The 14,906-nt window shown below is 41.4% G+C and overlaps 1 protein-coding gene across 11 annotated transcripts in view; it reads left to right on the top strand.

The window, feature by feature from the left end:
• Positions 1 to 14,906, top strand: part of ASTN2 (astrotactin 2) — a 900,155-nt gene that overhangs the window by 330,138 nt on the left and 555,111 nt on the right. The gene's annotated exons all lie outside the window — the stretch shown is intronic.

Raw genomic sequence — 14,906 nt, forward strand, 5'->3', positions numbered from 1 at the left:
TTATAAGAAATACATGTAATCTTCCTTATTATACAGACCAAAGTTCACGTGCTTAGCTTGGCCTTAAAGTCTCTTCCTGACATGGTCACAACCTCTTTCTCATCTCATTTGCAGCAGCATCCCTTAGTAGCACTGAGCTCCAGCCGTACAAAATGACTTGTCGTTTTTTGAACTGAAGATGACTTTGGACCTCTGCATATTTATATATGCTACCTAGGAAAACCCCTTTTTCTTTTATATGCCACACCCAGCATTAAAGTGTTGCTTTAGTCCCTCTGCTTTGCAGTGAATGCTAATGTCAACCAAATGAATAGACTTCTCTGTGCACCTGGCTCTCTGGGTATGGTACTCTGCATCCTCCTCTTGTCCATATTTTAGTGCTTGAATCACCAATTAAAAGAAAAATTATTTTACGTGTCCAGTCCAATTCAATCCAGCCTTTAAATTTAACTTCATCTTGGTATAATTCATTATATCTTCAGCCTTTGTTGGGAACTGACTGAAATGCCACCTAGATGATTGGCTTCCAGACGATTTCTTACTGACTTGGAGCCATGTTTTTTTTTTTTTTTTTTTAAATATCAGTCTCTAATTACTAAAGATATACATGTTTTCCCTCCACGTCCCTTCTGTGTTTAAATTTGGCTTAGGAGGTAGATGCTTTGGCAATTAAAAGAGGCAGCTGGGAGGTTGTGGTCTTCTTGTAAATGTCTTCCTTTCTCAGGTATCATTAACTTATTACACACCTGTGGAAGCTTGCTGATTTTCCACACAGCTGATGACTTGCTCTTCTCTCTTACCTTTCTTCTGTCTAAAATCAGATAATGAATTGATTATTTCTGAGTTCAGATGAATGAACAAGAGGGTTTGTGTTTGTGTGTGTGTGTGTGCATGTGCATGTGTGTGTACATATATGTGTGTTAAAGGGATGAAGAAAGGGAGTTGGAAATGTTACCTTCCTAACCTTATGCATAAAAGAGCAAGGTGAATTTCTTTGGGTTTCTGTTAAAAAGAAGACAATCCAAATTAAGATTTTTTTCTTCCTACTGAAAGACACTTAGAATAAAAATTAGAACTTTAGGTCTTAAATTCACAGAATAATGGACTTTTAGGATTATTACTGGTCTGACCTGTCTTCTAGTCCACCTTTGTTTAATATTTAAATCTCTTCTATATTATTTTTTGAATCTGACACCTCTGCCTGGTTACTTCCCATTTCAGAGGACTTACCACCTCCACAAGCTTTTCTATCCATAATTAGAAAGCTCTATTATATAGTAGGCTCATAAAATAACAAATGTTACTGTGATATCTATCTGTGACTGCTATTGCTTTTAAGATCATGAATCTTGGTACCAGGTAGATCTGAGTTTTAATTCCAGCCCCCTCCCCCTCACTTACCACTTAGGTTAACTTTGTCCAGTGATTCTCAAGGTAGACTTTGCCCCTTAAGAGTTTGAGGCAATATCTAAAGACAAATTTGATCATCATCACTCAAGGATGGGACTTTTAGCATCCATTTGGCAGAGGTCAGGATTGCTGTTAAACATCCTATAATACAAAGGGCAGTCCCCACAACAAATCATTGTCCGGCCCCAAATATCAATAATGCTAAGATTGGAAAATCCTGTCTTAGCCAAAAGCCTTAACTGTCTTGGGGTCAGTTTTCCCATAAGTAAAAGAGAGCTAAAAATAGAGTTGGCTTCATAGCACTATTGAGAATTAAGTGAAACTATATCTACAAAGCACTTTATTTTTTAATTAAAAAATTTAATTACAGCTGACATGTAATCTTATATTAGTTTCACATGTACAACATAGCGATTAGACATTTATATAACTTGCAAAGTGATTGCCCTAATAAGTCCAGTACCCACCTGACACCATACATAGTTGTCACAATATTATTGATTGTCTTTCCTATGCCGTACTTTACATCTACGCAACTGTTTTTACGACTGACTGACTGTACATTTTAACCCCTTCCCTTTTTACACCCACTTTAACAGGTGTCTGGTTCAGTGTAAGCACTTAAAAAATTTAGCTCTTCGTAATTATCATGTATACAATGTATGCATCATAGTGCATGGGACATAGCCAGAGTAATAAGAATGTTCAACATTAGTATTAGAACTACAGGCATTCAAATAATTTAAGGTAGCTAACATATAGTCCCTCACAATGTATTCTTCATTCATTATGATATTATATAAGCCTTCATATCAGACTAGCTTCTAACACCTGGACCTGCTCTACTTTGCTAATAATATAGCCCTCTAAGTGTAGTCTGAACAATGCACAGTGGATATGTCCCCTTCTTGGTTCTAAGACTTCATGCTTTTATTAATACAGCCTAAGAATATATATTATTTTCTCTGTGGTCCCCTTACTCACATTGAGATCTCTGGTGCCCAAACTATTGAATGGAAATGGCATAGTAAGGAGAGGAAGGAAGAATACCACACCGAATGAGCGTTTATTACATTATTAGTGAGGACTCCAAAAAAATTTAGTTGGGCACTCATTTGTAATCCAGGCATGAAGAGTTCAACTTCTAGAGATTTAAATTGGGAGGCCACTGATAAGAGATAAAGAGTGGGGAAAAAGGGAGTCACTCGGAGGAAGGAGTGGGAGTGTCGTGAATCCTGGAACACCCCTGTCAGACCAGCAGCTGGAGAGGGAGCCTCCTCCCGGGGCTATCAGGATCTCTGGTGTTGCTACCACGTGAGCTTGGTTTGGAGGATGTATCAGTGTCTGTCTGTCTGTCTGTCTGTCTGTCTTTCTCTCTTTCTCTCCCTTCCTCCCTCTTTTCCTCCCTCCCTCTCTCTCTCCCATCCTCTTCCACCTTCTTTCCCTCTCTCCCTCCTCTCTTTTCTCCCTCCCTCTTTCTTTCATCACATCTCTCTACCTCATTGTGCCCATCTGGCAGAATGTGAGTATTCCTCAATACCCACCTGCCCGTGCATGCAGGCTCCCTGTACACATGGCTCCCCAGGATGGGTCTCTATTTTCTTTCTCTCTCTCTCTCTCTCTCTCTCTCTCTCTCTCTCTCTCTCTCTCTCTCTCTCTCTCTCACACACACACACACACACACACAGGAATTTGTTCTACTCCACTAAAGACATGATTTCCTATCCTCTCTACTGCCTTAACTTATTTTGTTGGCTGCTCCCTGGGAAAAGGATAGAGAAAAAAGGAGGCATTCATAATACTTAGCTGAGCCAGTTTAAACTAGAACTAAATAAGGAAGGAAGAAGATAATTCAGGGTTATCTAGCCATGGAATAAAGTTAATTCCTGAGATGCATATGTGGCCCCATATCTACATGGCAGCCCTCCATGAGTGCTTAGGACAGCCCCACCATTCCAAGAGCTGATTCCTTTCCTCCTCCCTCCATATCCTTCTTTTGTTCCTTCTCCTATCTGCATCATTTCTGCAGTGGTTAACATTATAAGTATCAGCTCAGCTTGAGCTCCAGGTCAAGCTTTGCCATCCCCATATGGGGATACAAATATCATCCACTTCCCCGGCTTATGGCGAGTGGCATACAAGGTCATGGCACCTTACATAAACAGGCAACAAATCATTAAATGTGACTTATTGGTGTCACTAGTGTGCTTGTTTACACCTTTCTTGTATGTGTCCTTTTAACTCCATGTAGTGAATGAAATACAACTGCAGCTCAGAGAGGCAGTGTCTTTGTACTCCAGGGGGGAGCGGATACTACGAGGCAGATCCACAGTTTGAACATTAGCTTAATAATAAAATAGTTTTGCACCATGTTTTTACTATGTTGTTTTGTCTCACCTCTTTGCATGTACACTGTCTTCTTGATTAAGGATGTGAACAGGAGAGTTTAAAACCCTGGTTGTAACTAGTAAGAGTAACCTGGCAAACTTTATAGTGACTCAGCTGATGAAATATTTTAACATGCGTCTCATAGAAAATTTTGTTTCCCAAGGTTCAGAGAGACTTGGTGAGATGTCCAGAGTCACACAGCAGCTGAGCTGGGACTGAAGACCTGGTCTTCTTCTTCCAGGTCTGCTGGGTTTCCAATTCAGGATTTTCTTCTATCCCCTCCCCCAATGTTGAGCTCTAAGTTTCTGCTTGCATTTGTGTGTGGTGGAGGCATGCAATCACGAATAATAAAGCAAGCCTGCTCTAGCTGTCATGTAGAAATGGGAAATTGAAATTATAAGTCGCTAAATGGAAAATCCTGAGCCTTATAGTAACGCCAACACAACCTCAATTCATTATTGTTTATATATTTAGCCAGTCTATTTTTAAGAGTTTAATATTGAGAAATAGGGCATATTTATAATGCAGCTGCATTAATTTCACTCCCAGGTCCCTGCCATTTGCTATAGTTGATGTACATGTGTTTAAATATATAATCACCCTTTTGCACCGGGGAGATTTGCCCTTAGTTTAAAAGAAGATAGATGGAAAATCTGACAGTTGAAATAGAGAGAATTGCACAGATTTCATATTTTGTTCTCTGGCCAACCCCCTTTCCACCATAGCAAGGGTCAGTAATGACCTATGTATATTTTTCATATTCCTCATTCAGTGCCAATTGTATACTCTATGACAATTGTTCATGCATTCAGCAAGCATGGCCCAACCCTGGAAGCTCTGAATAAATGTGTTAACTGTCTTTATGCCTCTGTAGAGGGACACCTTAAGTTTCAGATGGCTGTTATTTCTGGGACCATCCTCATAATTATCAATAACTTGGTCTAAAGGGAAGCTGGATGAGAGAGTTTCTTTTGAAATGTGAAAGTCAGTTCATTAAACCATGTTTGTTGGTCCTACTCCAAAATAAGCCATGCAGTAGTATTTGAAGGTATTTGTCCAGCTCTGCTATTTATAGGCTATATGACCCTTGAAAAATTAATTAACCTTGGTGTGCCTCACTTACCCAATTTTAAGATGGATATAATGATGTGTATCTTGGAAAGTTGTGTATTAGTCGATCATTGCCACAAAATGCTATATAACAAATAACTACAAAATCTCAGTGGCATCCAATAATAAACATGGGTTTGTCAAGTGTCTGAGGATCAGTGGAGTATTCTATTCATCTCAGATGGGTTTGCTTTTCCTCTACAGGTTGGCTGGGGTCAGTGACTTGGGCTGTAGGAGTCAGGTGACTCTGTTCTATGCTGCAGGGTTGTTAATCTCTCATGCGTTTTTCTCCTTCCTTGGACCAGCAGGCTAGCTGGGACAGGTCCTCCTCATGGTGGTGGCAGGTGTAAATGTTTGTTCAGAAATATGCGATGCCTCTTGAAGCCCACGCCATAACTGGCACGTGCTGTCTTCCACCTACATACATTGGCCAAAACAAGTCACACAGCTAGGCATCAGTCAAAGGTCAATGAAGTGTATACCATCTATAATAAGGCTATAGCAAGTGTATGTGTCCAGGGAGGGGTGCAGAAACAAGGCTAATAGGTCCATGTACTATAGTTAATTATGAGGAATGCATTTAAATGATGGCTATATTTACCTTAAAACAATACCTGTCACATCATAAAATTACATCAATAGTAAATGTTATTATTGTTGCGATTGTGATTATATGACTAATGAGATGATCTTGGCAAATCGGAATAGTGTGTTTAGATGAACTTTGCTAACAGATCAACCAGAAAAATTCAAGCTAGTTCTTTGGGAGAAGTGAAATCAAGAGGAGGTTAAATTTCTGGGGAGGAAGGAAGTGGGGTGAGAGCGTGGAATTCTCCTCTTCCTGCCAACCAGCTGCCAGAAAAACAACTTCCGCAGCTCAGAATGGTGGAGCTAGACCTTCATCAGCCACAGCTATATATCTTCTCAGATGTTTGCCACAATAAAGCTAAAACTCGGTACCTGGTGATCTCTTAGAGGCAAAAGCACAAACTTGATGAGCATGACAAAGGAAGGTATGATGTAAACAGGGGTCTGTGAGCAAAAGCCGCATTTCTAGGATTCATATCACAGCCATTTCTAGGTCACAGGTTATGGCTAGATTCAAGATGTCACCATGATGGGGATAGGCTGAAGTAGAGTGCAGATAGAGCCCCTGAGTAACACAGGGGCCAGGGATGATAGTGAATGCTATACATGAGAGGACAATGGGGAATTAAGGCCTAAAGTCTTTAGTCAAAGGCCATGAGTTACCCAAAAGGGAAATGGAGAATTTAGCATATATTAAGCTTTGACTTGGTGCAAGGCCTCTTCTACAAGCTTATCTCACTTAAGCTGGATAACAATAATGATAATAAAAGCTCTACTTTATTGAGCGCATAATCCGTTTTGGGTGCTGTGCTAAACACTTTGCATATATTATTGCGCTGAATTAAATCCAAAAAGAGAACTCACAAAAACTCGCAATTCTTGAGGGAGATTTATGCTCAAGATTTTGCAGATGAAGAACAGAGGCTTAGAGAAGTTAAAGAACATACCCAATAACCAAAGTCACATGATGACTAAGCGATAAAATGGAGGTTTAAACCCAGGTCTGTCAAGTTCCTACACTGCATGCACTCACTACACCCAGTGTGTCTGAGATAACAAGAACAGGAAAAGGAAAGGGCGACGGAGCCGGAGAGCAGGACTCTCAAGATAGTTGAGCCGTTTGAGCTGGGATCTGGGGAAGAGTCCGTCCTTCCTCCTAGCTCGAAGATGGGTTTTCTTGATAATAAAATCCTCTCTCACTTTAAGCTCTGGAAGAACCATACTGCATAGGATTTTCTCACAGTCCTTTCCCCTTCTCCTGCTGATGCTACTCTTTATATCTGCCTGTTTACCTGGTTCTGTATTCTTTAAGGCTCAGAGAAGTTGGCATCTCCTCTGAGAAATTTCCAAAGCCTTTTTGCTCACAGAAGGAATTATGGGACACGGTTTTAGTGTTCTCGTGACATGTGTCTATCTGGACATTCAGTACAATATATTTACATTCTCTTTACCTGTTTCTTCCACTAAACAGTTTCACGTTTTCAGAAAGGGACACTGTTCAGCTCTTCACTATGTCCCCAGTGTCTACCTCTGATACAAAACCCAATAAGAGTGGTAGATGAAGAACTCCCAAGGCACCAGGGAGTGCCGAGCAACACACATGGCCCTCTGTGCGTGCAAGAAGGGATGAATCTAGGAGGGCAGTCAGGCTAGTGTCTGTGAGTCTCATCAGATTCTGGGCATATGCATGCCACCCAGGGTTTGGTGGAAGATCTGGATTTGCTATGACTGATGATTTCAGATCTTGTTGGTATCTTTAACTCTCATCTTTAAAATCTCGTCTTTAAAATCCTTACACTGTACCAGGCACTGTGATAAGCATTTTAACATTTTATTTAATCCAAAAACAGCTTTATGAATTTGGAATGACAAACCCCATTGTAACACTTGGAGAAGCTGAGTCTCTGAGTGGGTAAGTGACTTGCCCACGTCTTACTGTGGTAAGGAGCATGGCTAACACTCCAAACTGGCTGATTCCAAAGCCCTTCCATAGGCATTCCTTCCCTCCAAAGCGGTACTAAAGTGATCGCAAAGTCTTGTGCTAGCCTTTCTAGCCATTTGACCCTTTCTTTCTTGAACTGGACTTTTTGGCCTGTTGTATCAACTCCAGCGCAACCTTGGAAAATCTCCTTTGTCTCTGGCTCCATAAAATGGTGGATTGTACAGAAAGTGTTAGTTGGAAATAGTTGAAATAGTTAGTTGAAAGTGCTTTGCAAAATGAAGAGTGCAGTTTCTGTGGTTATTGCATTCGTCTTATTGAAAGCATATTTCATTTACAGCTACCGTTGAGCTGAAAGGAATCTTAGAGATTATCTATGTCGTAGTTAGTGACTATGGAAGTAGCTCTATTGAACCTGAAAAGTATTTTTTTAACATAAAATATCAAGAAAATATCACTAAATTCAATTCCATCATTCATTCAGTACCATTATCCAGCAGTAATTATGGCCACCCTCCCAGTCTACAGTAGTCACTAATACGACCAAGATCATGTCTATAACTAAAGGCTATTCCCACATTTACCAATTTATATTTGTTGCTGTTTTTTCATGTGTCTTGTCTGTAGACACTTGCTTTAAGATAAGCTGTACCAGGCATCAAAAGTTTAAGAAATTATGTTGGAGAAAAAAATTGCAAAGTGAGAAAATTCTATCCATCCACCTGTTATTCCTGAGAATTGGGGATATGTGGCCATTTTAAAAAATACATACATAGATTTTTAATTTGTGCCACTGGTAGAGTGTTCTCATCTGGCTAAGGAACAGTGACTGTTTCCTTTCTGATTTTAATTTTTTCTTTTCATGAAGCAGTGACTCCTATATGAGATGGACCATTGGTTTCATTTACTGGATTCTCACAACTTCCAAATTTGATGGTTCTTTGCATTTATATCAGGCCTTCCCAGTTGATGTGTACTTGGGTTTCTTCTCCTATTTCCTTTTCTCCAATTCTGGCATTTGAGAGTGCCTGGTCCATAGCCTGGGGATGCAAACTGAGGTCTGTATTAGTCAGGAGTCTCCAAAGAAACAATAGGAGATATATAGATAGACATAGACATAGACATAGATAGATACAGACTGATTATATATGTCTTATCTTCCTTTACAGGGTTACCCCCTTGAACAATGCAGGGGTTCAGAGTGAAGACCTAAAAGTAAAAAAAAAAAATCTGTGTATAACTTGATTTTATGTATTTACTGAAAAAAATCTGCATGTAAGCGGACCTGCACATTTCAGGCCCAGTTGCTTAAGTGTCAAATATATCTATATATCTATGTATCTATGTACCTGTATATCTATATAGCTATATAACTATCTATCTATATAACTATCTATCTATATATCTATTTATATCTATGTCATCTATATATGTCAAGAGAGAGAATGATTGATTTTAAGGAATTGATTCGTGTGACTGTGGAGGCCAAGTCCAAAATCTTTAAGGTGGGATGGTATGCTGGAGACCCAGGGAAGAGTTGACAGTGCAGCTTGAGTCTGAAGGCAATCTGCTGGCAGAACTCCTTTTTCCTCGAGGGAAGGGTAGTCTTTTTTAAAGCGTTAAGGCTCTCAACTAATCGGCTCAAGCCCACGAATATTATAAAGGGTAGGTGACCCAATCAGAGTCTGCTAATTTAAATGTTAATCTCAACTAAAAAAATACCTTCACAGAATGGTCTAGGATAATGTTTGACCCAATACCTGGTTTCCATGGCCTAGATAAGTTGACATGTAAGTTAAGCATCACAAGATCTGAGGTTAAAACTATCCTAGAATGTAGGGAAGCAGGGAAGAGTAGTGGAAAGAGGAGACCTGGGTACTGGAATTTAGTCTGCCACTTACTTTTATCATGACTTTGTCTCATGGTGCCTCTATTTCCATATCCGAATAAAAGGGGAACTATATACTCACTAAAAGAATGTGCAAAGTGGATATTTTATAATGCAGATGACTTCCAAAATCAGTGAATGAATGAATGATTGACTTGATTGATTGGCCAATCATGAAACTGAAGTGTTAAGTGGGAGAAAGTTGGGTAATGACTGTCTTTTTGTGAGTACTTGATATGTTCTCGAAACTCTGCTGGACAATGTACATAATTACATTCATCCTCCTAATGACGCTGCAGACATATACATAGGAACAAACTGAGGGCTGTAAAAGGGAAGGGAGTGACTCAAGGTACACAGTGGCAGAGCTGATAGTGGAACTCTGTTTTACTTGTGCTAGGCAGTATGACTAACTAATGCCTACCCATGGCTTGGTTCTCTGAACATGGTTATGTAATGAGACAAGACTGGAAAAATGGGGCATGAGCTGAGCTTAAGATCTCCAGGATGGACAGACAGTCTTGACCATCAACACTGAGCAAGGTCTCTCTGGCGTAGCTGGCCAATCTCCAATCAAGTTGAACCCCCTGGCCCTAGCCAGGGCCAGGTTGCCTGGGATTCCTTGCCCAGATGATTTAAGAAGGCCTGTGCTGTCAGAGTCACTTTCCAGACCCAGACGAGTCACATCCCAACCCCAAGGCTGGGATACTCATCTCCATCCACCAGGCAGACCAGAAAGATCATGTGTAGGGTGATACCGTGGATGGAGCTGGGTCATTAGAGTCACCGTAACCTGGGTCTAAGTTGTGTAACAATAGGAGATAATTTATTTTTCTGAGTCTCAGTTTCCTCATTTCTAAAAAGCAGCTAATGATACTTACTTTTCAAAGTAACTAGGAGGAATAAATGAAACACACACACACACACACACACACACACACACACACACACACGGAAAGCCAGACTCCTTGCTTCACAGAGTTGATATTCAAGAATTGTGAATTTTCTTCCTACACAGGCTGGATGAATCTACAGAAATTAAAGAGGGTGATAGAGGTGGTACAGTAACCTGAACTTAAACCTATGCCGGTTTTAGTATTAAAACATCCCAGGCTGCATGGGGGGAGAACAGCAGGTGAGGGTTTGGATGCAGAATCGTTGAGTGTGAGCGTAGCACAGCGCGCAGTGCCTGTTCTGCGGGGTGGAGGATCAGGCAGAAGCTTGCCTGGTCTCTGAAAACTAACACACCCCTCCTGCCTTTGCGTAAGCACTCAGGGTCTGCCTTCCTTTCCCTTCTAGTTTCCTCTCCTGCCCTTCCTCTCCTTCTCCTTCATTCTTTTCCTGTCCCCTTCCCCCTTCTTTCCATTCTTTGCTTCCTCCTTTCATGTCTCTCTGCCTTTCATAATTGAGCACTCTATTCCTTTCCATTTTTGTTTTCTCGTCCTCGTCCCTCTTTCCTTTTTTTTTTTTTTTTTTTTTTCTTCCCTCTCTTCTCTCTCTATCTTAGCTTGGGGACCAGGGCTCCTGTCCTCAGGCCTCAGTGGTACATTCTCATTAAACTTGAGAAGCTCTCATATGTCAATTAGAGAGATGCAGATTCCCCCACCTCCCTCATTCCCTCCTGCCCTTTCCTGGGTCTGCCGTGATGCTCAGATCAAGCACCATCTGTTGCATTCAGCCCGGCGATGGGCGAGCATTTTGCTGCTTTGGGAAGGCCGAGGCCAGTGGGTACCAGGAGGTAATGTGGCTTGTTTAGACAACTTGATATATCGATATTGATAGAGCTATAAGATGGGGTTGGGAGGGATGAGGTGTGGAGGAGAGTGGTGTGCAGGATGAACTAGGCCATGGAGGGGTTCCCAAAAGCATTTCTCCATCTAAGCCTGCCTGGGCTCTTGGCACTGTCACTGAGGCAAGAACCGCCAAACAGATGGAAGAGATTTGCTGCAGTCAGGATCAGAAACCCTGCAGCTCAGGGGAGCAAACCATCCCTCTCTGTGTGTCTTCCTCTCCTCCCAGCCAGTCAGGTCTGCATCAGCTTAGGAGAGAGTAAAGTGGAAATAATAGGACGAGGGAAGCTGGCTGGCTTTTAGGAATTGCTGAATGTCAGAGCCATGACGAAAAGGGATGATGTATCAGTCAATGTTCTAGATGGACAAAGCAGGCACCCTCAAGTGAAATTTTTTAGGAGAAAGTCACTGAAGTGGTGTATGCAGAGTGCAGATGATCACCATGGAAGTATGAGGAACCAGGGACAAGAAATATAAGGAAACTGCTACCAACCCCTAGAATGGAGGGGGCAGGGAGAGGAAATGGTTTTACTGGAGTCTGTGAGAACTGGACCAATGGAAAAGGGGTCTGGCAGAAGCTCTAAAGGTCCAGGGTCCCCGGTTTCTATCAGAACTAGTACAGGAACAAGAAAGGGCAAAGGAAGACATAGCTCCACATCTTCTCCTTCCACATCCTGCCAGAGCATCCCACTGGGCAAACCTAACTAGTAGCCAGATAACAAGGAGCCATGAAGCAGCCCAAAGAGGATCTGCCTTCAGGACATAGAGTGGGGCAGAATGGACCACGGGGCAGAGCATGGATGTAGGGATGCGATAGAGGGCAGGCATGAATATGTCAGGAATGAATATGTTCTGTTACCTGTACGGTGCCACAAGCTCACATTCTGAGCCACTACATACATGCCCTCTGTACCTTTTCCGAGGGATGCATGTATAGATTCTCCAGAGAGTCCATTTCTCTTGGACTCTATGGAGTGTGAGACCTACGTAACTTACTGTCTACTTAACACCTCCACTTAGACCCCTGGAAGACGGCACAAAATTTTCGTATGTAAAACATGCTCTCCTCCAGGGTTCCTCCTCAAATTGAGAGGCACCATCAATCAGCCTCTGTGGATGCCAGAAGACCAGGAGTCATCTCCATACTTTAATTGTCCTTATCCACCTTTTCTAATCAGTCACCATGTTTGGAGGGAGTTGTACCTAGAAAATAACTTTCAAATTTGCCCACTACCCTATCTTTAATGATCTCCTATTGTCTCTACTCTCTCTGCTACTCTACCATGTCCCTGTCTTTAACTCTACTGCCCTATCCAGGCTGCCATCTTTTCATATGTGGACTTCTGCATCATCTTCCTAGTTATATTGCTTCAATTTCTGTCCTTCACCAGTGACTACTTCTCCCTGCTGTTAGAGGGATCTTCTGTAAATGAAAATCTGACCAGGTCAGTCTCCCATATAAAACCTTCGGCATGTTCTATCTTGAGAAGACTCAGGAGGGTTAGGGTTAGGGTTAGGGTTAGGGTTAGGGTTAGGGTTAGGGTTAGGGTTAGGGTTAGGATTAGGGTTAGGGCTTCCTTCCTCTCCAACATTATTTCAGGCCTCTTGCTTTCAGTATTTCAGGCCCAATGGCTATTGCAGCCCCTTCGATCTTCCTCCTCCAGGAGATCTTTGTTCATACTCTTCCCTCCACCTCTTTTGCTCTTTTTACCTCCTTCTGCCTCCCCTACCACTTCCTTCTCACTTGATTAACTCATACTCTTTTGGACCTTCTCACTTCCTTTCAGACACTGCTCACTTCCTTAAAAGAAGTTTCCATGATTATTTTAGACTCACATCCTGTAATAGAGACTCTTATACCATCTCTCACCTCTTCTTCATAGTATATATCACTTGTCAATTTTATACTTATTTTGATAATTCATTAATATAGCCTTCCTGTCTATATGGTGGGCATCACAAGGGGATTTTGTTGGTTTGTTTTTTCATCATTGTACCTTATTACGAGCTGCATGTTTGTTTCCACACAAAGTTATTTATTGAAGCCTTCATTTTCAGTGTGACTAGGTATTAGTCTACTTCGGCTGCCATAACCAAATGCCATAATTGTGTGGCATGAACAACAGAAATAAAGTTTTTCACAGTTCTGGAGGCTAGAAGTCCAAGGTCAGGATGCCAGCATGTTTGAGTTCTAGCTTTTAGACAGCTTCCTCCTCACTGTGTGCTCACATGTTCTTTCCTTGGTGGATACACATGGAGTCTTTCTTCCTCTTTTTTTAATAAAGACACCAGTCCTATTTGATTATGACCCCGCATTTATGACCTCATTTAACTTTAGGTATCTACTAAAAGCCCTATTTCCAAATACAGTCACATTGGCACTTCAACATATGGAATTTGGGGGTACACCGTGTATTCCACAGCAGACTATATATGTACTAAGTTGCTCTGGATTTTGACCACAATATAATACAACTCTTTGAATTCGAGGTAAATAACTATATTCTTTGGGTTTGAAGCATCAGAATTGGGAATCTCAGTGCTTTTCAGAATTGGACTGTAACTACTTGCTGGAGGGCTTTGCATCACAGGCTTGGAGTAGGGGGTCTGTGTTTGGGATCTTTTTGGTTTGCCGTTAAGTAGACCTAATTGATATATCTGGAGAGAGAGACAGCAAGACAGGCAGGTGAGGAAGTTGTAATGTCTCTACATGGTTCGTTTGTATTGTCAGTTGCCTTTTTCATAGCAAACGTGGATTTTCCACTGTGCCCCCAAGGATGGGCTTCTCACAGAGCCCAGTGCCCAAAACAGCCTTCTGGGTATGAGCTACCCTGCAAGACACATCTGTCCATACTGATAAGCTTTCCTGGGAAAACAAAAGCTCCTTAGAAAATGGTGTTGGCATGTTTAGAAGCCTTCTTTGCCCAGTCTAGCAAAACCCCTTCAAAGAAACAGGAACCTTTGACATGTCCAATCTCTTGGCATCAGACAGCAGGTAGCTCAAACTGAAGAAATATCCTAGCCTCTAAAGACATAGATGGAGGGAGGGCCAAGCTTGAAGTTTTAAAGTTGAGTTTCTCTTTGGGAATTTCTCAGAACAAAGGTACTGAGGCCATTCAGCCATGTTCCTTTTCTTCTTTCTACTTGGCTCTCCTTGCCTTTTATGTGGTCTCTCTCCTTTGATTTCAAGCTTTTCTGATTTTTTTTTCTTTTTATCTTTCAACTTTTTCTCTCTGCCTTACTGACTTTACTCTCCGCATTCTGTGGAACTTTCTATTATTTTCTGTTTTGGAATTTCATGGAAATGTGTCTGCTAATAAACCATTGCATTGGATGGTATTGATACAAATGGAACTTTGGACTAGGAGTTAGAAGGCTTGACTTTGCCACTTGTTAGCTTGGAGTAAGTTGTCTGCCTTTTGGGGGGGGGGCACCTAGATTTCTTTAAGTAAATTTACTGAAGTAAAATGGAGATATTGCACCAAGCGACTTATGAATCACAGTCCTATAGTTTTGTCTCCTAACATTTTGTCTGATCCACATACTGCTATCGACCTTCACTGACACTGTTCTGGTTCAAGCCACCATTGCCTCTGGCTGGCTAATGAAAAAGTCTCTGTACTGGCCTCTCTCTTCAACTCTGCTTGGGTTCCCTTTGCTCTAGTTAATAATGGATATATATATATAAACTTAACCCGAACATGTCAGTATTCTGTTTAAAACCTTTCAGTGATCAACTTCTAGCATTAGGACACAGTCCAGGCCCCTCAATACGGTTTAAAAGGTGATCTGA

This window comes from Rousettus aegyptiacus, unplaced genomic scaffold (genome assembly GCF_014176215.1).
Source record: "Rousettus aegyptiacus isolate mRouAeg1 unplaced genomic scaffold, mRouAeg1.p scaffold_m13_p_3, whole genome shotgun sequence".
NCBI lineage: Eukaryota > Metazoa > Chordata > Mammalia > Chiroptera > Pteropodidae > Rousettus > Rousettus aegyptiacus.